General features: G+C 39.9%; 1 long non-coding RNA gene across 1 annotated transcript in view; it reads right to left on the reverse strand.

The window, feature by feature from the left end:
• Positions 1-24985, reverse strand: part of LOC143694862 (uncharacterized) — a 49886-nt gene extending 24901 nt beyond the window's left edge. Inside the window, exon 1 of the long non-coding RNA XR_013183590.1 lies at positions 24894-24985. This is a non-coding gene — a long non-coding RNA (uncharacterized LOC143694862). The remainder of the gene's footprint in view (positions 1-24893) is intronic.
• Positions 24986-25200: the final 215 nt, after the last annotated feature.

Consider the following 25200-nt stretch of genomic DNA (forward strand, 5'->3'; position numbering starts at 1 on the left):
GCAGGATTAAAAAAATAATCTCCTTTCCTCCCACCGCCCTCCCACTCATTTTATAAACAGGGAGCAACTACTGTAAATTTCTGTCATTTTTCAAATAACAAAGGGAACATCCTTAGAGCTGCAAATTCTGAGAACCATTTAGTTTGTTCCAGTTGTGACAGCTCTCGTTTTTAATTTTGGGGACTTCCAGTTTAATAAAGCTTGACAAACAAGACCTGGTCTTTTTGGTCTCTCTCTAATGCATATCTATAGGTAAAGCTGTATGGATACACTGATGGGTGAGTACCTGCACTGATGTATTTATATGCACATACATTTATACATTTTTATCCTGGTCTCACACAAATCTAAACTGTTTCCATTGTGATATGACATTATTTTTAATCTGTTAAAAATCAGTAAAATAATATTTGCAAAACAGTTTACAGTAAGAAGGAAAAAACCAATAACTGCAGCAATCACCTAAGTTGGGACCAGCTTTTCAACAAGTAAAAAAGTGGACTTTTTCAGACTTCTCTGCTACCATAAGTATGACTTAGAGCTAAGAACATTAGTTTCTAGCTGTCAGATTCCAACCTGTTATTTGCTGCTGTGGAGAATTTTTCTGTCAGCCTCCCTGTCTGCTTTTCAGGGGGTTACTAAAGAAAGGTGGAATGAGAGGTAAGACACATCCTTACCTTTGTACAGTAAGTTATTTTTCATAATTCTAAAAATAAAAATTCACCCTGGGACAGACACTTAACTGCCTCCATCTCGGCTGCAGTTCAAAGTTATGGAGTTGTGTACCAGCAATATCCTAATACTGCAAATTCACCATAAAAACCAAATTCATGGGCTTGAGACTCACAGACCTACAGAAATTCTAAATCCTAATATGTGGGTTTTTTTTTTTTTGTAGCAACAAGCCAGCTGTGACTGCAGTGACAAAAGCAGATGCAGAAGGTGGAGAGTAAGGGCAGATCTGCTTCCTGTGTGCAGAAAGGTCAGGTCATATCAGAGAAACAAGGCAGAAGCAGGAACCAGCTGCAGTCCAAGCTCAGAGCATCACAGAGCACAGAGGGTATTGGGATGAAGGAATTGTGTGTGAGTTAGGGCTGGTGTGGGAACAAATGCACAAACACCAGGTCTGACATCTCACAAGGGCATGGCAGGAGGGAGAGGGTCAGGAACAGATGGTGGGAGCAGCATCCTGGTGTGTCAGAGCTGAAATGGAGCTACTGTGCACTGGTAGATGGAGAGAAAACGTGGCTCTAGTGGCCTTTGGCTTTTCTGTCTCTTCCAGTCACCCCTACACTGCACACAGGCTGCTCACAGCAGCACAGCCTTCGGATGGGGCTCAACAGGCAAAAATCCTGAGCAAGCACCCAACATGAGCAGAGAAATGACCCAGCTGTGACAAGACCCTCACACCACAAACACACAGCAAGCAGAGCCAGGGCACAGGAACAATTTACACTGGGAGGGACAAGTGGCATCTCCACTGACAGAGCAGGGCCCTGGGCATGCTCAGCTTCTTGCTGCTAGAAACAGGGACCTCTAAAGCCACAAAGGACCTCATTTATGCCTTGCAATCACACAAGGCCAGTTGAGGATAACTCACTCATAACTTCAAGGACTACTGGAGAAGTCAAGGACACCATGCTGAAAGCAAAATGCTGGAGTGGGTCCGGTGAACCCACTGTGATTTACCCTATGAACTAAATAAAAACACAGCTAAGGGGGAAAAACAAAGAATTAAAAATCAAAACCTCAGGCCTTAAGAAAACCTTACAGATAGAAAGCAGACAACTTGATTTTGGATAATAACACATCCTCCATCCTCTCCCTCCTTCATTAACCTTTATCTTTTGTTATTAGCAGTCTTGGCACCGTGGTGCTGAGCTGAGCCCAGCGGGCTGCCCAGGCAATGACATTTCAGAGATTGGCAGAGCAGCACAGCCCATGTCAATTTAACACTATCTGGAGTTTTTTAGCTTCACAGCAGGAGCAAAACTGGCCTGTTCCTTTGGTACCTTTGAGAGGGAGATGAACAAAAATGGTAGTGGGGGGTGGGAGCATGACAGGGAGACAGGAAACTTAATTAGAAAGAGAAAACAGAATGGGAAAATATACCAGTGACATTTTGATAATCTGGAAAGCAGACATCACATCTCAGGCAAAACATTAGATTATACATTCTTTTCTCTCTAAACTCTATCCTTGTGGAGACTACAGCAAAATAACCTGAAGGTTTTTGGCTGCTGCATCTCCCTCTTTCATTGAACACTGGCAGAGTCTATGATAGGTTACTTTACACAGAGATAGGCATAGGACAGGACTGAAAGAATTCTATTAATTCTTCCCTTCACCCCAAAACTAAAATGATCATTAAAGGCCAACTTTTATTAGCCTGCCAATATAATGGTTGGTTCATACTGATGAACCAGCCATGAAAAATATTCACCTGCCCTTAAAATGCATCTGTCAAATAACCAAGCTCTCTGTATTCAGCTGGAGACAAAAGCTTTGTCAAAAGACTGTAGGGAAATAAAAAATTTAAGTTCTTTGGGGTTTTGACTGCTCTGATAGAAACAACAATAGAGTAATAACTATTACAACTGTGTAACATTTATATCATCAAAGGACTTATCTCAGGTGTACAAACTCAACAAGCAAGAAATCTGTGGCAAAGTCAAGAATTTTCTTTGGATATCACCAAATTCCAGGAGAGGTTTTTTCCCTCAGTGCTAATGTGTAATGAATAATAACAAATCCTGTGTAGGGATGTTTCCTTTAAAGATTAAATCAGAGCTATTATGGCTGGAAATAAAACTGTCAGGACAAGCTGTAGGGCCTGATGTCTGCAACATGAAAAACACTAACTATGTTTTAAAATAGTAAGTTAATTTGAATTTTCCTTATGTCTTATAAAGTCACAACAGTAAAAGAAAGAAAAGAGAGGGGAGGAAGAAAAAAAGAACAATATTTATCCAGCCAAATGCAGTGGTAACTGTAAAAGACCTATTTTCCCTCAAGCCTCTGTTTAAAGTTTACCAGATTCTTCTTAGGGAGCATGAAGAGCATGTGATGGCAAAGCAAAGATGGAACACCCTATCAATAGTAAAAATGCAAAAGGGTGGTGAAAATGTGATGTCGCTGTTCTAGAAGCATTTAAGCAAAAAATATTTCACTACCAACAGACATGAACTTGAAAGATTGAATCTTGAAAGTCATTCATATAAAACAGAGTTCAAAGACTATTAGCCATGTCACTTTCCTAACACATTTGCTCTATGAATGAAAAATTCTTGCTTTTAAAAGAATTAATTGCATTGCATGTTTTCATTTTAATTGATAGTCCAGTAGTATGTCTGGTTTTCCCATTTCTTTCAAAACAGAATTGTTTAAGCAGACAGAAGTTGGACTCAGCTCTTTTGATTAGCAAAAGCTGTTGCCTCCAGTGTTCACTAATTGCTTTCTTGTAATGCAGAGAAGGAAGCACATTTTTTTGCATGTGAGTTCTGGCTCAATTCTTTAAGTGACTTTTCAGTATGTTTTCAGAAAATACTACGGAAATAAGGTATTTTCTGTCTACAGAACTTGCACATATTTGATATATTATGAATGGTTCAGGCCTAAGGAGGGTTTCTGTAGCACTGCTGACCTAGAACTGAGGGAGATCTTGAAAAGATTTGCTGTGTGATGCTGCACTCCAAAAAGTGTCTTCAAGAAATGAGGAAAACAAAACCCCAGACTCTGCAAGCGGAGTCCTGGTAAATGGTTTCATGCATGTGCCTACATTTCTATACAGTACGTGGGCACCATTTTCCAGCTGCTGAAATTTATGTACAGCACACAGGTACTGTTATATTATATATAACATATAACATATATATAATATACTGGTATATTCCAGCTGCTGAGAGAGAACTGTGACAGGCCAATTAGTGAGACAGAGCTGCCCTTTACTGCTCTGCCATTGCCTGCCTTGGGAAAGGGAACTGCTGCTCTGATAGCACTGTTTGTTATCCTGGGTTGATGCAGGCTGAATTATTCTCAATTCTTGTTTATTTCCCATGAATTTTCAATAGGAATATTCTGCTGTATGAGAGGAATACCCTCTAAAGTCAGGTGTGAGCTGCTGGCCCGGGAGCAAGCACCTCTGGGGTGAAGAGCCAACGTGCACTCAGTGCAAGATCCCACACTGCATAAACCTCAGCTGAGCCTTGTTTTTGGGGATACATTCTGGATGTGAACCAGGAAGGTGTTGAAAGGAGCAGGTCTCAGTTCTGAACAACCTCAGAGCAAGGACTGTAAAGTGTTCTCCATCCATCTACCAGAGGCAGCATGACAGAGGGTCTGGATTTCTCCTGACCACTGGGTATGGAATAAGCTGTTGAGTCCTCTGAATCTCATATTAAGTCAGAGGCCAGACCTGGCCATAAGAATTTCCACTGTTTTTTCCCTGCATAGGAAAAAAAATAAATACAACAGCTCATTGGTTAAACAGTTCATTTGCCAGTAGAAGAGTGAAATGTTCTTTCAGTGATTTTAATCTGTTTGAAAAGTATGTGTTCATACCAGAACCCATGAGCTCTCTATTTCCTCTTACCCTTCAATGGATATTTCTTGTTAAGGTTCATTTGCTATTCACCAATGAATTTTCCTTGCATCAGAAAGGATGGCTGCACTTTACCAAACAGGAAATGTTCTTCTCAGAGGGATAACAGCTTCCATTCCCATCTCCTCTTTCAAAATCCAGATACAGAAATGCAGAATTGCTTTTCCTGGGGGCTGTCTAACAGTGCAACAAGGATGTAAATGAAGAGCTATGTTTCTTAATTGTCCTGAACATCCTGAACATGCCAGCTGCAGCTCCATTTTCTGCTCTGATATCCAAATTACAGCCTTGCAGAAGCCATGTTGTTTTAACACCTCCTCCTCTCCTGTGGGCAAAGCAACTCACACCATATTCCAGCAAACTGCTGGACCAGTGCTCCAGAGATAACCAAAAAGGCTCACAAAAGACACTCCAGCCTATCAGCCTGTGCTGATAATGCCAGCTATCAGGTTTGCCATAATTACTGCATTGCGTTTTTATACAACCCTAATTTGTCCTTTTTATTGTATTTTTCCTGCTTGTAGTAGATCACATCTCCTCTAGGATGAATGCCACCTGCTCCCTCCTGTCTCAGCAGGACAGAAGCTGGCACCCAGTGAGGACTTGGGACTATGAAGTTAAAGAAGCAGAATATTTTTAGAGAAAAGTGCTTTAGAAAAGACAATGGTCTCAGTATAAACAAAGAACTGACAACTTATACAGGGAGAAAGACTGTAAAACACAGAAAACAATTGAGGGGAATTCAGCTGAAGAGCCAGAACCAGCACACAGACCCTGACCCAAACTCTTGTGGTGTTGTATTGATAGCTGCTGTCAGCACCAGCCCATGAACAATGAGTGCACAAGGCACAGCTGGATCCAGAGAGGCTCCAAAGCCTCTCTGAAACATTTCTTATGGCACGAAAGAAAAAGAAAAATCAACATCATTAACAACTGATTATGGGTTGTAGGTTTATATACAAAGCCTGCATACATGGGCACATTTCTTATTTCATGTCTTTGACACTTAATATTGGCTTTCATACATCAATAAATCCCTGCTGTATACACATAAAAACCACTAAAATCATTACAAGAATCTTTAAATAGACTGAAACCTCTGCTGAGCTATTAAGGCAGAAATAACAATGCAAGCTCTTACTTCTGCTAGACAAAGCAAACCACCTGATTGTAAAAAAAAGAGACCTTCACTTGATATGAAGAGAGGACAATGAGAGAAAGGAGCAAATGCAACTTGCCTGAGAGCCCAGGACAGATGCCCAGGAAGAGGTGAGCCCCATGGGGACACTGCCCAACCCTGCAGGGCTTGGGGCTTCTCTCAGTTCAAATTTACAGGACAAACAGGCTGAATTGTCAGAGTCCACTGGAACAACACACTTGAAGAAGCAAAAAACAAATACTGCTCAAGGATGCAGAGTACTTCACCAGATGGAAACAACCCTGTAGTTTGTGTATATATTTACATGTATCAAGGTGTGACCTCCCAAAGCCCTTGAGTGTGGAGTTTCTGTTCCGCTAAACAGAACAAATCCAGTGTCCCTTAGTGAATCTGTGGCCTCCAACTCCCTCATACAGATGGCCTTGAAAATTCTAGTGTAAAACATGATATAAAACAGATGTAAGAAATTTCAAGAAGGTTCTCAAAAGCCAATACTTTCCACAATACTTTCCACTTTTCCAAAATTTAATAAAACAACAACAGCAGCAAGAACAACAATATAACAACAACAACAACAAAAATAATAATAATAATAATAAGTAGTTATGAAAACCCAGCAGCAAGCACTCTATTGAAAAAGCAAGGAAATATACTCCTTTGGATTCTGAAAGAACAATTGTTATTTATGTAAATTTGCACTGCAGTAGTTATTTTTAAATACTAATAGACTTGTTTCATATTTACTGCTACTTACTCCCTTTAGAGATTCCAGCAATTGAGTTTTTATTATTGTAAAATAGACCTTTAACTTTTTTGGCTAATTCTAAAATAAGTGTCTGAATGACAGAAGAATGTGATTATGTTGGTAGAATACAGTTTTCTGCCTCCCCAAAGTAAAGATTTCTATTGCTAGCAGAGACTGAATAAATGAGATGAAGGATGGAGAGTGATTACACCTGTTGTAACTAATTTCCAAGTAAGCTTCATGTTAGAAGCTGGGTTTCCAGGGAAATGAGCAACCTACTACAACACCAGGTCATTTTTCTTGTTTCAGAAGGAATATTTGCAGCATAGTTATACAAATTAAGTTATAAAATAAATGTAAATACATCTGTGCATGCTATTTTAGGAGCCAGTGAAATTCAATAGCTCAGATTCTCTTCAATACAGAAAATATTTCAGTAAAGGAAGTAAACTTAAAGCTTCCTGTGTACAAAATTGCTCCCATCTAAAAATATCCCATTCTATATAGAGACTATGGAATAAGTTACATCTCCAGAGATACTGCTGAGTGTGTGGCAAATGCCCCTGCAAAAATCCCCATTTTGAAACAGAAGCAGCAATAATTCCATGAATTCTTACTGGTATGCAGAGCCTTGCAGGTGCCTTCCAGACCCATTTCCCTTACTGTCACCAATGTCCATCTGTCTACAGATGCTCCTATGTGAGAGAGGAAACAGTCTCAGCCCATCTAAGCCATTCCAGAAGAACAAGAGAGCAGCAACTCATAGGAGGAGGAGAATGCAGCTGTTCAGGAAAGGAAATGAACCCAGAGATTCTACCTCTGTAGTCTCTTGCAGGAGATTGCAAAATGAGAGAGAAATCAATGAGCACAATCTGTGAATAGGGTGGGGACAGCTTGTTTGCAGTTTCTGAGAAGTATTTGGGTTACCTGAACAAAGTTGGGTGCTCAAGATCTCTGCACTGCTTTTGGCAAGAGGGAAGAACCTTTCCAGGAGTGAAAAGCTAAGCTTGGGGAAAAAACCCCAAGTCTTTAGAGCCAAATGTAGCTTATCTTGTCCTGAGAGACATCAGCGATAATGGCAAAAGCTGTGGGGTGGGGTCCTGTGAGGCAGGAGAGCTGAGTGACCTCCCCTGTCAGCCCCTCTGCCCCCACAGCTGCGTGTGCCTGAATTCACCAAGTCAGCAGCAGCAGCAACTCTCCTTTAAAAAGTCTCTGTGGAACATTTTAATTAGTTTGGTCTTATGGTTTTTCTAAAACGCTTCTGATAGCACAGTGTACACTAAAGCAGTGTTATGAATGCCTAAAAATATAAAATCTAATTATGGTAGCTCTGCAACCAGAGTAATGAGAAGCAAGTGTGACTGATAAGAAGTGAGACAGGCTAATGAGCTGAACCACTGTAGTTCAAAGGAAAACAGAGGTCTAAAGGAAGCACCTGTGGTATTGCTTGGGGGAAGATATGTGGACTAGGAAATAGGAACATACTGCATTTAAAAAAGATATGGTGCTAAATGGATACACAACATTGCTAATTATTAGAGCAGATACTTAGCATATGGGCAAAATAAATTGTTAATAGGGATGTATAGGACTGAAGATGATTGCTAACAGAAATACAGCTGGCATAGGGAGCAAGAAATTACCTGGTGCAGATAAGAGAAAGCTGTGACTCCAAGTGCTTGGATTCATTCTGCTGGACAGGCAGAGCCCACTGAAGGCTGCATGGCCACCAAACCCAGCCTTGTTTCTGAGCTGTTATCCTGCCTGAGCAAGCTCACATGGAGTGGCAGAGCTGCCAGGAGCACAGACAGGGAAGAGAAGTCAAAGCAGACATGCTCTAAGCAGGCATGAATGAGAAATGGGAGCAGTGGGACACAACTGATGATTTTGCCTTCCTTTATGTAAAGAACATACTCTATCACATCAGTGAATACATCCACAGCTGCAGCACATTTCCTGCTGGACTAGCAGCATCTGACCCGACCCTTTGCACAAATGCTTGCCACCAAACAAGAGAGCTGCCCAGTGAAATATCAATAAATCTTCTGTATTCATCTAGACTTTCCCAAGCTCAACAATTACTGATCCATTTATACTCCATGAGACACAGTGAAAGCAAAGTATTTAGTAAAAAGTTCATTGTTCTACTGCTAGTAACAACTGTTTTGTTCTGATGCACACCAAAATTGCTGTAAAAGCAAACAGCACTGTGTTTGTTATATAGAAGATGGCAAAAGCACAGGAATGTTCCTGCCATTCTGCTACAACCAGCACCTCACAGCAAGTTTTGTGTCTGCATGTCTGGGCCTGAGAAAGACACCTCAGAATTTACCCAGGCACAGAAGTACAGAACTACAGAATTCTTAAAGACCTTAAAAGATTATCTTGTTCCATTCCCCTGCCATGGCCAGGGACACCTTCCACTGTCCCAGGCTGCTCCAAGCCCTGTCCAGTCTGGCCATGGACACTCCCAGGGATGGGGCAGCCAAAAATTCTGTGGACAACCTGTTCCTTCTATCCTTGGATTGTTTCTGTGCAGTTAAAATACATAAGCAAGGGGACTCTTTTCTGTGTGCATACAGCACTGGGGGAATGGAGTGAAATATAGATCCTTGATGAAATTTCCTTTGCTCATTTATCCAATTTGTATTAACAATAATGCTTTTTCCTGTTCTTACTGGTGTCCTAAAATATTTGTCACAAATTATATAATCAAGTATTAAACAGTGCAAGTATATTTGTTTTAGTTCTCAGGTTGTGATGATGAAGATCTTAACCTTACCAAGTATCAAAGCTTTAGAGACAGACCTATTTAACAATATTCACTAACTTACTTTCTTACCCTGCTGCCTCCACACTAGTATTTTTAGCTGAGTGCTGATTTTCCAATCTGTCTAGGCTGTCATTCAAGACATGGGGAATACCAGAAATGGTGCATTTGCTTTTGACAGTACTCCAGACTGTTTTTTAAAAATAACCAAGGAAAAGACTTTACAGCTTTGTTTGAAAATATTAAATTTCCATAGGGATCAATAGAGGTGCTTCCCATATGCAATTTATTCACTAACAACTTCCATAGGTTTTATGAGACTATTCACCTTCCTGGTTAATAGAAAATCTGTACTTGCCATGGCAACCCCTGTATCAGATGGCTCTGCAGTAATACCCTGGAAATATACCATAGATTTTTTCAGTCTCCATAATCGATCTGGTCATAAATGTCACAGTAACTTGTCATTAAACTCTCCCCTCTAGCAACTCTAGCAGTTGTTTGATTCCTCCTGCCTCTCTGCCACACTGCTCCCTGTGCACAGCTGCATTGTTCTGCATGCAGCCTTTTCCCAAAGTTGTTCCTTGCCAGGGATGTCAATCCTCAGTGATCCAGGACTGGGGAGATGATGGCAACAGGCACATTCACACACACCTACTGGTCAGAGCAGTGGTCACCTCCAGACAGCTCTGGTAACCAAGTGCAAGCCAGCAAGGAAAAAGTAAAACTAAAACTAAAACTAAAAATAAAACCTTGCAGTTTAACAGCAGGCTAAATGATTTGTCTGTGTTCCTCAGTGACTCCTTGGGTTTCATGTCAGGTTCACCAGCTGATGCTGGAGATGCTGCCCTGGGGAATAAGACAGACCTGTCCCACACCAACAGCATTTGGAAGGAACACCCTGTGCAAAGTGAATTGAGGAGATGGGCTGGAATTCAAATTTCATCAGCTGCTGACTGACATGAGACTCCCAGTGCATCTCAGGCCTAATTCTTGCTGCCTTGCACTTTGCATTGCAATCGGAAATGCGAGTGTAAAATGCTATCACATCAAAATTAGCAATGCATTGACATCGACTGCAGAGAGGGAAAAATGCCAACAGAAGGGCAAATGTTGGAACCTCAGAACGAGACATGTATTTTGAACAAATTTTTTGTTATCTGGAAATACAACCAGATAGAAAATCTGATACTAAATAGAGGTGACATTTTGATCAGGGTGAAAGTTAAAGTCAGTATATAGAAGGGGAAAAATATTTTAAATCATCTGAATGAACTAGGAGCTAAATGAAATGTTTATGCAATTCATTTAGGAAAAAGATAAGGTAATCTTACTGCAGAAAACTACACCAAAATGGAATATCTTTTTTATAAGAGCACACACTGCAAAACACTGGACAGGAAAATGAGGAGGTTGTGGTAGGTCACACTCTAAAAGCTTGTGAAATGTATGTATTACACTGCAACCCTCCAAAAGCTGTGTAGCAAAAGTAGAACAGATTTCATCTGCACATCTGGGGGTACTGATTGAAGTCCAGACTGCTAGAAGTATATAAGTATTAGCACACCCTTAATCCAAATGTTAGATTCCTCTCATCTGAGTCTTTCTCACATTATTTAAATACACAGCAGTGCTGTGCTATCAATTGCAGCACAGATGTTCTGGAGCCAAGCCAGAGTCACTCAGGAGGGAATCGAATCCATTGTGTGCCCAGTGCCCTCTCTATGGACAACTCATTATACTTTAACTAAGAGAAAGATTACTAAATATGCAAAATTTTAAATTTCCTTTACTATATTTAGACCAGTAGTAGTGAATCTGCCCAAGATTCACAGTATTTAGAAGAAAGAAACTTTCCAATGACAGAAAATAAAAAAGTTCCCAGCTGGAGAGCCTTGACTTTGTTTGAATCTTATAATTTAAAGAATCATTTTCTAAAATTACCTCTTGTACAGTAAAATGACAATGATTAGGCTTGCTATGTTACAGTCTCCTGCTGTGCAAAACATTTACTCAGCGGGCTCAGGATACAAAAGTAGCTGCTTTACAAATAATAACATGGCCTAACTATCATTTAATAGCTTCAAAAACATCATACTAGTTACAAACCCTTTGGAACAAGGACAACTAATTTCAGCATCTCAGTTGTTGTCATGATTAATCAATTTCTAATGCTGGTGGCTGTTTTGGTTTGTTTCTTTGTTTTTAATTGCTGGAAATTTTTAATTCCTGGTTCAAACAACTTAATTTCACAGTTTTTTAGATTAATCAGTGATCACTGGAGGGGGAAAAAATTATTGAAGTTCATCAGAATGTAGCATGGAGAATCAATGTAATTTTGCAGAAAAGCATTTCGATTCTACCTTCCTGAGCAAGGTGGTTTTACACTTTCACACCTGAATGCAATATTGGGAGGATTGTCTGGCTAGTGACTTTCAGGGCTTCTTTGCTCAATTTACAGAGCTGATCTTCACTGCCAGAACTGAGGCTGTGTCAGCTCCAGGGCTGGTGTGCTTAAAGGGTGGGAAAATAACTCTCACTAGAGCAAAAGTCATCTCCCAGCTCTGAGTTTTCATTTACACTCCAGGGAAATCTGCTTCCCATCTCCTCTGACTGCCTTGTGCACTAATGTCTCCTTTTGGAAATATTAAAGTCCACAGACATCATTTTGGTGAAGAAACTCTGAGAAAACTGTTAGCAGGAATTCAAACCCAACATGAGAGTGCGAGCTACTTCTCAGAGAAAAAATAAATCCGTGTGGAGATCCTGTTCTCTGTTTTCTGCCCAGAATTTCTGCTTGTTCATACAGAATATCTTGCTGGTCGCTCTGAGAGCATGGATGTGGTGAGAGGTGCTGCCAGAGGGGTGTGTGGTACCCAGCCTGGCAGGGGCAGGGTGCAGGAGAGCCCAGAACTGCCCTCACCTGGCTGCTCAGATTGATGAGAGCTTTAAAAACCTTCATAAATAAAAACTCCAGCCTTCAAGAAGTCAGGCAGACAGAGCAATGGGGTTTCTTTCACCCCTATTTGAATGCAAATCAAGTGTTTGACCCAATAAATAATTGTGATTTCCCATTTCCTGCACTCTGAGGGATCCAGTGCTTCCTACCCCATTAAATGAGATTGTGTTTAGGGAACCTCTATCCAGCACCTAGGAAAGGGGATTTATCAGGGTCATTCAGTCATCTCCTCAGCATTTTTTCAACCATGGCATTTTACCACTGCCTTTGTGTTTTACAGTCTTCCTTAGTAAAGGAGAAAATAAGAGATATTTTCTTGTGGTTTTAGAATGGCACCTTTTTTTCAATTTATATATAAATACAATCTTACCTGGGCTTATTTGCAGGACCAGCTCTGAATTCAAGGTCCATCCAGACATTATTTGGACATCTAACAATAAATCCCTGATTCTAAGCTTCTATGTATCTACAGTGCCTTTACATTATCTGTAATCCAACCAGCAATAAAAATAATCATAAATCTCTTCTGTGAATACAAAAGTACTGAGAACATTTGTAAAGGCCAGAAACTCTCAGATTGAATTTCACACTAAAGCCTTCCCTCACAGGTAGGGCCTCCCTACTGCTATAATTAAAATTGCCCCCATGTCTCCTCACACCAGCAGCCTCCCTCAGCCTATCCACCAGCTGCAATCCTCTCTCAGTGTTTTAACACTGTTAAACAAGATTATCTATATCAAGGCAGTCTTTGTTCACACCTCACCAAATACAGCAGCAGGTTCAGCAAGGCAGTAATCCATATGAGACACTGACTCACTTTATTCTTTGTTAGATAACTTAGCACAGAATCCTCAGTGGACCCTTTTCCAAACAAATTTCTGCACTGAAACCTACCTGGGGATGCTCAAACTCTTAATTGGAGCATTCCATGAAATAGAGAAGGGTGTGAAGGTATTAATGTTTTATTTAGTCTGAAATGAGTTGTTTCAGTTGTAGCCACAGTGACATCAACATCTTTGATTCTTATCTCTCTTTCAATGGCTACAAACTGGTTCATTTCTACTGCTCTACTCTGATTTGATATTTGTCTAATCTAGGTCAGAATCTGGCCTAATGGGATCTTAGGAACAGTAAAGCAGCCCAAAATCTACTCCTGACTGGTCTATCTCTCATGCCACTGAAAATATGCCTATCTTTAGTCAATATATTTCATATTTCTGTAACTTGATTTCATAATTTTAGAGATTGTCATTGTCATTCCTAGCAGCTTGTCCCCCAAATTCCTTAGGTATTTTGACACTCTCATACTGTTTATATCTTGAGTTGAGGATCTCTTACAGTATTGGCATTAAATAACATGAGGCAAATGGTTGTGACTTGATGCTGAGAAAAGCCTTTCAAATGTTTTCAATCAAAACATTTGCAAGGAATTAGCTCTGTCATGGAAAATAAAAGCTGCCACCCATTACTCCAGAATTACCTCTATCTCTAAACTAGAAAAATCCAGTATATCCATCCCAGTGAAGAAAAAATAACCAATAACCAGAGCATCTAAAGAACAAAAGAGAATCCTGCATCTCTAGTTAGTTCCCTGTTCATTTTGAGTTTATGTATGCTCAAGGGACTATTTCAGTGTTAAAACATAACTCACAGAAGACACAGGAGATAAAAGAAGCTGAAACATTTTGATGGAATATTTCTCAAAGGGAAAATTTGTTTTTGAAAGTCTCTTTTTAAGCCTTCTTTAAACCTCTAGGTCCTGTGCATTGTGCTTTTCAGTAATTTTTCCCAATTTTGATTTTCACTGCTCTTTTTATAGGCTCTGAACTCTCTTGAGCATTTCAGATCTGCCTTCTTCATCTTTTTTAACCTGAGGGCTTTAAAACTCTAGAAAGTAAAAAAATATTAAAAAAATAAGCCTGGAGATAGACAGAAGAACAAAAATGGCCATAGGGTGTCTGGAAGAAAGTGGGAAAAACAGATTATTATAGAAGAAAGGGGGTAATTCCAAGAGAAGACTGCAGTTGCCTACTATTTTCATCATCCAGAAGCAAAGTATTTAAGGACAAAATTCACATAAAAACCATGACTCTGAAGTTGCCTGGATAGTGAATACATTTTTATAACCCATGAAGAGTTTCTGCTATTCCATCTTTTGTGCCTCTGAACTACAAATAGCCATACAACTCCCAAACAAAAAAAAAAAATATAATCCTTCATGATCATTCAAATTTTGTTGATGTGAATTTGTTCATTGAATTCTGCAAGAACAGCCACAATCACCTGGCTGGCTGGGAGACTCAAGTTCCACATCCCTGTGGATTTGGTGTCTGGGTTCTCTGGGTCTGGGTTCTCTGGCTCCTGCTCCTCTGCTTCAGCTTCCATCCAGAAGCCTTGGCTTTATTCAGATGTTGAATTTTGGCTCTCAACCTCATGGTGAAAAGCTGCAGACCCAGAGATTTTATTACAAAAAGCAGCATTCTAGAACTGCTGCCTCCATGCTGGGCAGCCAAGAAATGGGCTTGAGGGTCTGCAGCCCCTTGCCAGTCAAAGAAGCTGGATTTGAAGGTTACCCTGTCCTGCAAGGCTCAAGAAATCACATTTCACACTGGAAAAAACAAGGAAAAGGAACAAGGAAATTTTGGTGTTTGAGTATTTTCGAAACTGTTTTCTCATGTAGTCTTTTCAAAATACCATAACTTCTAATAGAAAAGAACTTAAGAGCATTCAGGAACTTTAGTTAAAATTGACTAAAATTCAAAAGGCCTAAGGTTCAAAACCTCATTTGTTACTCAGCCATCAACTCCCCCTGCTCCTCAGCAATCAGTTTCCCTGCAGGTTACTGATACATTGCCTTGATTAAGCTAATGATGAAATGAAGATGGTTTCTTTTTTTGCCTCTATACTCAACTGTAGAAGGAACACGTGATGGCTGTAAATTATTTATTATTTGGAGGTGAGGGGATGGCAATCAGTAACTGCACAGTTTGTGCAGATTATTCTCCTCTAAGGTCTAATGTGAGCAATATTTGATTATTTGACAGATCATTTCAAATGTGACCGTGAAAAAACGAGGCAAGGCTCAATATGGTTCAAACAGCTTGTAAGCTCTACCAAATTAGCTTTAGGACCACAGCATGAGGAAACTAACACAGGTTTTTCCTTATAAGAGTAAGGGGCAGACTTTCAAAATATGAATATCAGTAGTAATAACCAACAGTTTTAGAGATATTCTCTTCTTGCAAACAGACAAATGTGAGAAAGGCATAAACAGAACAGGAATATTATGGTAGAAACTGTAGAAAGCTGATCTCTTATATAAATTTTACCTCTTTTATAAATCTTGAGCCATCAGCAAATACCAGAAAAGCAGTACAGCCCACATCTTGGTGCACCAATGTCACTTCTCATCTTTACAGGACTCCCTGTGCCACCTGCTTTACCACCCTGGCTGTTTGGGCAGCCCCTGACAGAGGGATCACTTTTAATCCAGTAAATACAGAAATGCAGCATGGAGCACGTTCCCCAGCTCAGGAAGGCAAGGAAAGCAGCTGCACTCTGTCTGAAACTCCCATGGAACAGCTTCTAAACATGAAAAAATTACTCCTCTTAATCTTAAGGTGAGTTTGCTTCTTAGAAATCAGACATAACCAATTTTAAGTCCCAAGCTGTCCAGTGAAGAACAGACAATGGAAAATTCTGGATTGATTCCACTTAGAGGTTGTGTAACTCACTGGCACACTTCCATATATTCATAAATAATGACTGACAGCATCTAACAAACACAAGAGGAAAAAGGACAAATGAGTCAAAGAAAACCCAAGTTCATTTTCAAATTCTGCCAAAAATGCCTATAATGGAGCCTCCTTTTTACCCAATTACTTCTCTATTGTCAATTACACATATATAATTATAACTATATTTGCATATTAGTATATATAATTAGTGTATATATAGAGTATATATATTATAGAATTAGTATATATAATTTTAATGTTTAATTCTATATCTTTAATAATTCTAATAATGAGTCAACTATTATATAAATTGACTATTACATTATCAATAAATATTAATCATTAATATTATTAATTATTAATTAGACAACATAATATCATTATATATTATATATTATTATAATATATAATATTAGTGCATATAATTATAATTATATGTGTATATTAGTATAATTATATTTGTTCATGAATTTTGCTCTGCACAGTACTAGTAAAAGAAAACCTGGTTTGCTTATTTGGAAAAATAGCTTAAAAATTTAGTTGCCTACAGTAGCTAGACCTAGAGGTCTTTCAGGCAACATATAACTTGGATTCTCTGAAAATTGTGAGATTTTTCACAAATAATGGAAATCTATATATTGATTTTTTGATCTCTAACATATAAATGAATGAATTTATATGTTAGAAATCAAAATATTCCCATTCATTGTCTCAAATATAAGCACACTAGGGTTATAATTCCAGAAAAATGCTCACGAGAATCCATAAAGAAATAAATAAACCTCGTTAAAAAAAATTGACTAATTCATTTCCAGTGGGAAAAAAATGTTCTAGCACACATTCACAATTTAATCACCAAGAACAATGACTTTTAAAGAATATCAGGAGAATGAAGAAAGACACATATTTCCATTTTTATAATTTTTAAATGGAATATCCTTGGGTTTAATGCTGATTTACTTTTTTAAATATTAATAAATTTATCCCTGGAAAAAAAAATAATATTACCTAGAACAACAGTTTGCAAAAAGTTAAAATTTTCATGAGAATTTCAGACTGAAATGGCTCACTAACACAGAAGCACACAGAACTGTAATTTTTTGCAACAAATCAAGACAAATTTTAAAAAGATTTCAGTCTGAAAACATAGAGGAGATTAAATGAGCAGGTGAAGGGCAACAAGTACCATTGAGCTGCCTCCTCCTGAAACACAGGGCAGGGGGATGAGACTAAAAAAAACCAGATTTTCAGGAGTTTCTCCTCCCAAATCTGCTGCAAGCGATGCCCTGCAGAGGAACAGAGAGACTCACATGTCCTGCGTCTTCCTGACCCAGTTTTTTTTTTGAGATGGTGCCAATTTTTCAGTGCAAAATAATGGGGGATGAGGGAAAGGGAAAGAAAACAAGCCCTTCTACATCAATGCAAGGCTTTCAGGGAGATGTAGCATGAATATTTCATGCTCACAGTCTCATCTACATGCTCAGCTTCCCAGCTGACACTATGGTTTCCATGATGTCCTTATAAAAATGGAAATGAAGAGCACAAATATAAAACCTCGTTGACTTACTTGGTGCAAGTGCTGCGAAAGGAAACCTACTCATGAATTACGTTTACAAAAAGAAATGAAGATGAAGAATTTCAGCAACATTTAAGATAAAAAAGGGCAATCTAACAGTGTATTTAGTTTGGGATGAAAACTGAGAGTTTTAGAGATTTGGCTTAAAACAAAACCCAAACAAACCAGCAAAGCTTCATGAAAAATTGCAGAAAAACAACCAACAAGACCTTCAGTTTAACATTTCTGGAAAAGAGACTGTCTTTATTGCCACTACATATTTTTCCTGCTCTTTGTGAAGCAGAGTTTGGTCTTGGATAACCTGGTCAGAAATGAACTTTGACCTGTTTGAATCAAGCCTTTCTAGTACATACAAAAACCAATATGTGCCATTTAATTAATAGGAAAACACAACTAGGATAAAAATACAAGAAATATTAACCAGCAAACACATCTATGTATGTACTGCAGAGCCCTGACCAAAAATATTAACTCAGATTTAATTAACACATACTAATGCTTGTATCTGTCTCTGATTTTTCACAGGAAGCATTGCAGAATATAATTAATGTTCCAAAAATAGATGCAAGTTCAGAACACCATTATCTTGAAGAATTTAATTGGTCTTACTATTCTATGAAGTACAACAAAATGCCATTTTTTTCAGTAAGTTTAAGAATGAAAGACTCTCTTTCCAAATCTAATTATAGATATTTTAAAGGTGAGCCAAAGCTAAGCAGAGATAACACCTGCATTGGAATAGAATATCCCTATTGGTGTATTCAACTCACAGCAATTATCAAATGAGATGAATTCTCAATAAATGGTTAACAGAATGAAAAAAAAAAAAAAAAAGCTGAATATTCTTATTGTAGACACTGCATTGTAGCAATTTCACACATCCATCTCAGCCTGACCCTGAAATTAGTGGGACAGATCCTTAAAAAAGGGCAAATGGAACCAGAGGATGTCCCCTAACTCTGCCTGCTTTTTGCCTTTGCCTCTGTTGTGTCAGGACAGATTTGTGGGTGCTCTGCTCCTTGCCACCTTCTCCTGAGAAAATTACTGCACCCCAGAGTGCCAAGGCCTGGTCTTGCCAAGGCATGATGATTTATCCACAGCCCTGTTCTACATCTAGCCAGTGAAATAACATACTACTCTTTTCAAATCCCTCTAGAATGGTATTTTGGCTTCAGTAGTGAAGGAACTATAACTGCATTAGAATTTTCCACCAGAAATTTTATAACCATTCTTTTCTTCAAAATACTTCAAGCTGCTGGAGTGCCTGTGAAATGGATTGTCCTTGAGAGATGAAAATGGAAATATAAGCATGGTGTAGTAATAGAAACACAAAGAAAGATTCTATACTTCAAGACACAGATACTATTCCTGTAGCACCATACCTGGGCTGTACAAATTTTTCTGACAAGTTGGAATATTAAGAAAATTTCTTCTGTAGTTTCATATACAAAATAAAAGTGAGGAGTGGGTGGGTGGGTTCCTGATTCTAAAGAGTTCTTCAGGCAAAGAAAGGCAGAACAACACTCAGATTTTAAAAACATCCATCTTTTATGTTTAGATGTAAAGAACACTTTTTTGGTGGATAATTGACTATTAAATTGAGCATACAATTGGGCTTCATCATTTGATGCCTTGAAAAAATCCTCTTTTCTAGCTCAATTAAAAATTATGTTGGTTGATAAAAGGAAAATTTATCAAATTCTAGTGGCTCACACTGAGCAGGTTGTCACCCCAGATTATTTTAGAAGGGTATCTGTCATTTGAGGGTATCAAAACCTCTGTGTCCACAACACACAGACTGAACACTTCAGAGAAATATTCTCATAATGCCATATGGATTCTAGAAATCAGCCTTTGCAGTGTTGTGTCTGATGTTTGACACCAAAAATTCACATTCAGTTGACCTTGGGGTTTCATTTTGTCTAAAGTAGAGTTTGGCTCACTGACATGAGAAGAGACAAGTCCCCATCCTGAAAGGAAAAGCAGAAAAAGCTGTACAGGTGTCCTCTTCATGCTGAATGTAATTACCTTGAAACTTTCCAGATAATTTCAGTAGAGAGTAAAAAGAACAAGCTCTCTTAAAAAAAAAAAAAAAAGAAAAAGAAAAATAATTGTGAATCCCTGGGGATTTTTTGGCTTACAAGTGCTTTGATTTATTAAAAGTTATACACATTTACTTGCCAAAGTTCATATTATGGCTCCAGGTAAGCTGAGGTCAGGTTGCTCAGGAAGAAATTTGCACTTAAATGAAGCAGCCCTTCAGCCTGACAGAGATGAAGGCACTGAGCATTGGCATTTCCCCAGTGGGTCTGGGATCAGCAGAGATGGCAGTGCCACTCCCAGGTGCCAGGATTGCTCACTAAAGTGAGGGCAACTTTCCCAGAAAATACTTGCAGTGGAGCAAGAAGGAAAACACAACCAAACAACAAAATCCTGGGCAAACAAAATATCACCCCATAGGCTGTAGCAGGACCTAAGTACTCAAATCTCAGCCAAATGAGGGCACAGAAGAGCAGAGGGAAAAAACCCCAAATTCTTCATGTAGGGACTGAATAACCAGCACCATGAATTCACAAAGGACAGCTTGTGCTATCATAACAGCTTTGAAAATAACTTTGCTTTTAGGAGAAGCATGCAGGAGACTGAGTGGGAAGGGAGAGTGGGCACAGAAGGACCAACGTATGTACTGTACAAAACCAGAAATCATAAAACTAACCTCTGACCAATATATTGTCTTTAGAAAATTCCAAGAATCACTTTAAATGCCTATTTATTGCCTCTCTTGGTTGCTTAGTTCAACAGACATGAGTGCCAGATAAAACTGTCTCCCACATATCCCTCCTGTCAGGTAAGAGGATAAAAGGGAACACATGAAAAAGGAACAGCAGTGTAAAGTATGGTTTGAAAAACAATGAAAGCAGGCTTTAAAACACCACCGAAACTGAGATTAAGGAAAAATTCAATGGTGTCTGAAAGATCAGATCTTTGGTGACCATTTGACAATCTGTGAAATCATGAGAGGTCCCAAAACACTCTCCTGGGATGGAGGGTGCTCTTTACTGAGCAGGGGTGAGCCTGCATCACAGTGAGCTGAAGCATTTTGTGTGTGCCCACAGTGCAGGTCCATGGCAGGGTGAGGGACAGACCCTGGACTCCCACTCCAGAGCACTTTCCTGGACATCCTGCACATTTTTCACTAAAACTGATGACAACCAGGAATTCCCACTGAACCGCAATCACTTCATGCAATCATAGCACATCTATGAATGGTATCTCAGATAAAAAATGTTGTTTCCCCAAAAACCTGAAGTCTCATTCCATCATTTGCACCCCAGAAAAAGGCACACAGTACCCAGCAGCTTTTCACATTAGCTCAGTATCTGCATTGGAATCACCCAGATTGCACAACTGTTTTTGTCCAATATTTTATCAGCTCCACATTCAGACCTAAACTGCCTAGTAATATTGCAATGTGAGAAACCAGTACTGTGTCCCCTATCTCAGCTAAGAATAAAGCATTTTAAAAGCTTAAAAATACTGTATTACTGTGACTGCAGTCTCTCATGATACTGTTAGAGGACATTGAAGGAAAACACATGTGAAAGGACAGCACTTTTTGCTGTAAATTATCTGATCACAGCTGCCCTATAAATCTGGGCGCTGTAGATATTTCTTACACCTGAGAACAGCGAGAAGAAAGCTGTGCAGTGCCTCACATCATCTCTTACCACCAGTTACTAAAAACAGGTATCATTCTGACAATGGGCTGGCTGAAGCTGAGATACTGAACCTCATTATCACACAGGAGGCTCCTGAATTACCTTCAAGATGTGCACGAGGAGTCACAGAGCACACTGGGAATTACTGGTGCCCCAGCAGTGTGGTGTGCTTTACAAGGGACACTCAAGGACTCGAGCAGAATACCTGAAAGGACCTGTTTTGAGTTGTTGCCAGTTTAGTTGAATTTAAGAACACATACAGGTAAGAAAAAAAGGTTCAATTATCCTGTGGGGATTTTATTCTAAGCTGTGAGAAGATGTGTAATTAGATTCTTGCCACGCCTGACTACACTTCTGGATTTTCCAATTTAGGTTTGATTACCTGATGATTAATAAAATTTCAAATTTCAGTTCTGATCTTCCTCCACACTTTGCAAATAGGAACAAATTCCAGGACTGCAGAAGAAGCTCAGCTCCTCCTGAGGAGGGGCAATCCCTCCATAGGAGTAGGAAAGCAACGCTGCTCACACCCTGTACTGAGAGCAGCTGTACAGGGACTATCAGGATCACAATCCTCACTTCATAACCTCTCCTGAGTCTGTAAAAGGGACTGCTCACAGCTCTAAAATATGTTTCTAGTTTCATTCCTGTTCCTCCCTGCCCCCTGGAGATGCTCAGGAGACATAAACCTTTCCCTGACAAAGGCTCCCACTACAAATGTCCCACCCTGCCACCCAAATGCAGCCCTCACCAGGTGAGCCACAGCCTTCAGAGAAGGAAATCCCTGCTCTGAGGAGCAGCCTTTGGGGCACCCTCATTCACCACCACATCAGGAAAATGATAAACCAGTCCAACAGCAGACACTTGAAAAATCAGGCCGAGATAACTTATGACACCAACCACCACACAACGCTCACTAAATTCACACAGCCAAGGCTGGCTTGGGAGCACCAAAGGATTTAATGTGCAGCAAAGGACATATTCCAACCATAAATACATGAGACAGATGAAAAGAGGACAGTCCAGTTAAGGTAGGATGTACAGAGAGCTGGAGAAAAAGTGGGAAGAAAAAACTAAATTAGCTTTCAGCAAAATTTGAAAGGGAAAGAGGTAGACAGGGATTAGACAAGAGAAATATTGTGAAATAATAATTAGTATCAAGGCTTCAAATCAGTAAGAATGGTTCAAGAAACGATAAAATTGAAACAGATGAATTTATCTGATTTTTTGTCCTCAGTCTGTGTGAATCATGGAATACAACATAAATTTGACACAGAGGGAAGCAGTTGAACACCAGTACTTTAGATGGACAGAAGGAACACTGGAGACAAATCACTGCCCTTTCTATCATGTATCCAGTAGTGCCCCCTGTTAACAATGTAAAAAAAGGAGCATTTACTGGACTAGAGGACAAAAAGAATCTAAATTTTGAGCAGGAGAACAAAGCACTGGAAAGGCTGGATGAAATACAGGCAGACAGTATGGTTCAGCTTTGTCAAAGAATGTACTAGACAGAACTGAGAAGATCCTTACAATCATATGTTGCTCTAGTGAACCATGTTGCTTTCATAATTACAGCTAATTTAGGCACCAGGATGTGCAGCCTGGAATGCCTGCTCATCACCATCTATCAAAGCCTCTCCCCTTGTCCCCCAGAGCTGCAAGGCTCAGGGCAAAGCTTCCTCCAAGCCAAAGTCAAGGGAAAAGCAAGCCCCAGATGTACTGTAAGGAAGAGCAGGAGATCATTTCTCCTTTAAAATAAGCACTGCTTCAGGCTGGCTGCTGTGGCTTTCTTTTAAAATTTACCCAATCACCATAGAAAACAAGAATTAGGAAAACCTTTCAACTCAGAAAATGGAGCACAAACAACAAGTTTTTGGACATTACCACAGGTAAGGTCAAGAGACATCACTATTTTAGTTGTGTTATTTTTTCCTCATGATATTTACAAAGCTCTTGCAGTGGGTGCCAGACTTCTACCTGTGCCATCTAGGCACCAAGAGAGATTTGAAATGTGAAGGATGGGAATGGAACATGACTGAGATTTTACCTCATGCCAGGAGTAACTGCTGTGGAAGAGGCATGTTGCAAAGAAAGAATGATATCCTCAATTAATCAACTTTCAAAGTGTTTGCTAAGGAACACAGAGATGAACATCAAGCAACATCCCTGAAACTTGTGATGTTTGGAATTGCAATGCAACATTAGCAAAAGACAGTAAAGCAAAAGCATAAAAGGCAAATCCTCCCTAGCATGTTGCCTCTTTCAGAAGACTGGCTCTCATTATGTTGAGCCTCCTGTTCTCAAGTTCAGAACCTGAAAAAGCTATTTTGTGTATAAAGAAAGAAAAAGGGACCGTGTTTTTCAGCTTAAAGATGATGAATGCATCATTTGCTGTTAGAGGTAATGAGGATTTCAGTTGCTTTTGGCCCCTGTAGGATTTTCTGAGCTTTGCCAAAATGAACAAACAACAATCTATATTAATGAACAACTCCAAAGGCTTGGGTAAGATGCATAACTCACATTCACATGGAACAGCACCACCATCATTTGTTTGTGTTGTGTGCAAGAGATGTAGGCAGCAAACAGACGTGCCCTAATGCAATTTTAGCTCTGGCTGCACCATAATTCTGCAGGAAAAAACCAGAAGCCTTTGGCTGAAGGACAGACTGCTGCACCTTCACCTCCTGAAGGCACTGTAGCACACACCCTGCTGATGGCTGCAGCTTCCCTGAGCAGGGGGACATGCAGGGAGAGCACAGACGGCCTTGGGCTTTGGGAACCTCAGCACAGGCAGTGCCTGCACGGGGTCTGGAAAGGCACCCAGGCACACCATGGAAGGTTTCTCCCAATGGAAAGCTGATCATCCCCTCTGCTGCAGTGTCTCTGTCCCAGCTGGGGGGGTTGCAGGCCCTGTAGCCAGAGATCTCTGGCAGAAGGCACGTGTGAAACACCTTGCAGAGAGCACAGCCTGCTCTGCACAACTTGCTAGACAGCCCCATGGCTAGGAGTGCTTTAAATTACCCTTCATGGGAGCTGGTGAGTGTAAAAGGCATTGATATCACCTGTGTACACACAAAATAAACAGCCTCATGAAACAGGGTGTGACACAGCAGTGCCCAAACAAACCAGGAGCACACAGGGGCTGTGGCTGCTTTTCAACAGAGCTTGGAGAGGATGGAGCCAAGCACCTGAGGAGAGGAGACAGCCAAGGACATTGGAAAATGCAGCAGCTGGAATGTGGCCCAAAGCAAACTTCCATGAGATGATTTCCAGCATAAAATCACCACCTGCAAATGAATGATGAGCAGAACTCCACCTCCTCCCACATTCAGAGGAACAGCCCTTGGCAAGAGTGCAACCCCCAGGGGTCAGAAGGTGGGGTAACACCCCAGCACCAAGTTTCAGCACTAATCTTTACAACGAAAATAATCACATTTATGCTGATAGAGGGGTTTAAGAGCTGGTGTGAAATACAAATGTACAAAAATGTCCATGCAAGACACTGCAACTTCCCAATTCCCCATCCTCCCACAGGCTAGAGTGCAGTTTCTCCAGCCTGCAAACAGCACATGCACCTTTCATCTCACCCTCCCCTGGTCATGCCACATTCAGAACTGGATCCTACCAACACCTGAGGAACAGCAGCTGTGAACCTAGCAGAGTAAAAGTATGTGACTTCAAAAAGGTGAAATAAAACTATTATCCAAAGGACCAAATCCTCCCCAATGAGAGGGAGGCAGAATTCTGATGTAATGATAGCTCTGCATGCACACTGCTCTGGAACTGAGTCCTTGTATAACAGCAACCAAATAACTTGGAAGCAAGTCAAGCCCAGAATATCCCTCTTTTTTTTTTTAAGAGACACTTATTTTGCATAGTACCATGAGAAAAATGTATGCCTCACTGCTCTCCCCTTATTTTCCTGTGATCAA

The sequence above is a fragment of the Agelaius phoeniceus genome, chromosome 10 (genome assembly GCF_051311805.1).
Source record: "Agelaius phoeniceus isolate bAgePho1 chromosome 10, bAgePho1.hap1, whole genome shotgun sequence".
NCBI classification, from domain to species: domain Eukaryota; kingdom Metazoa; phylum Chordata; class Aves; order Passeriformes; family Icteridae; genus Agelaius; species Agelaius phoeniceus.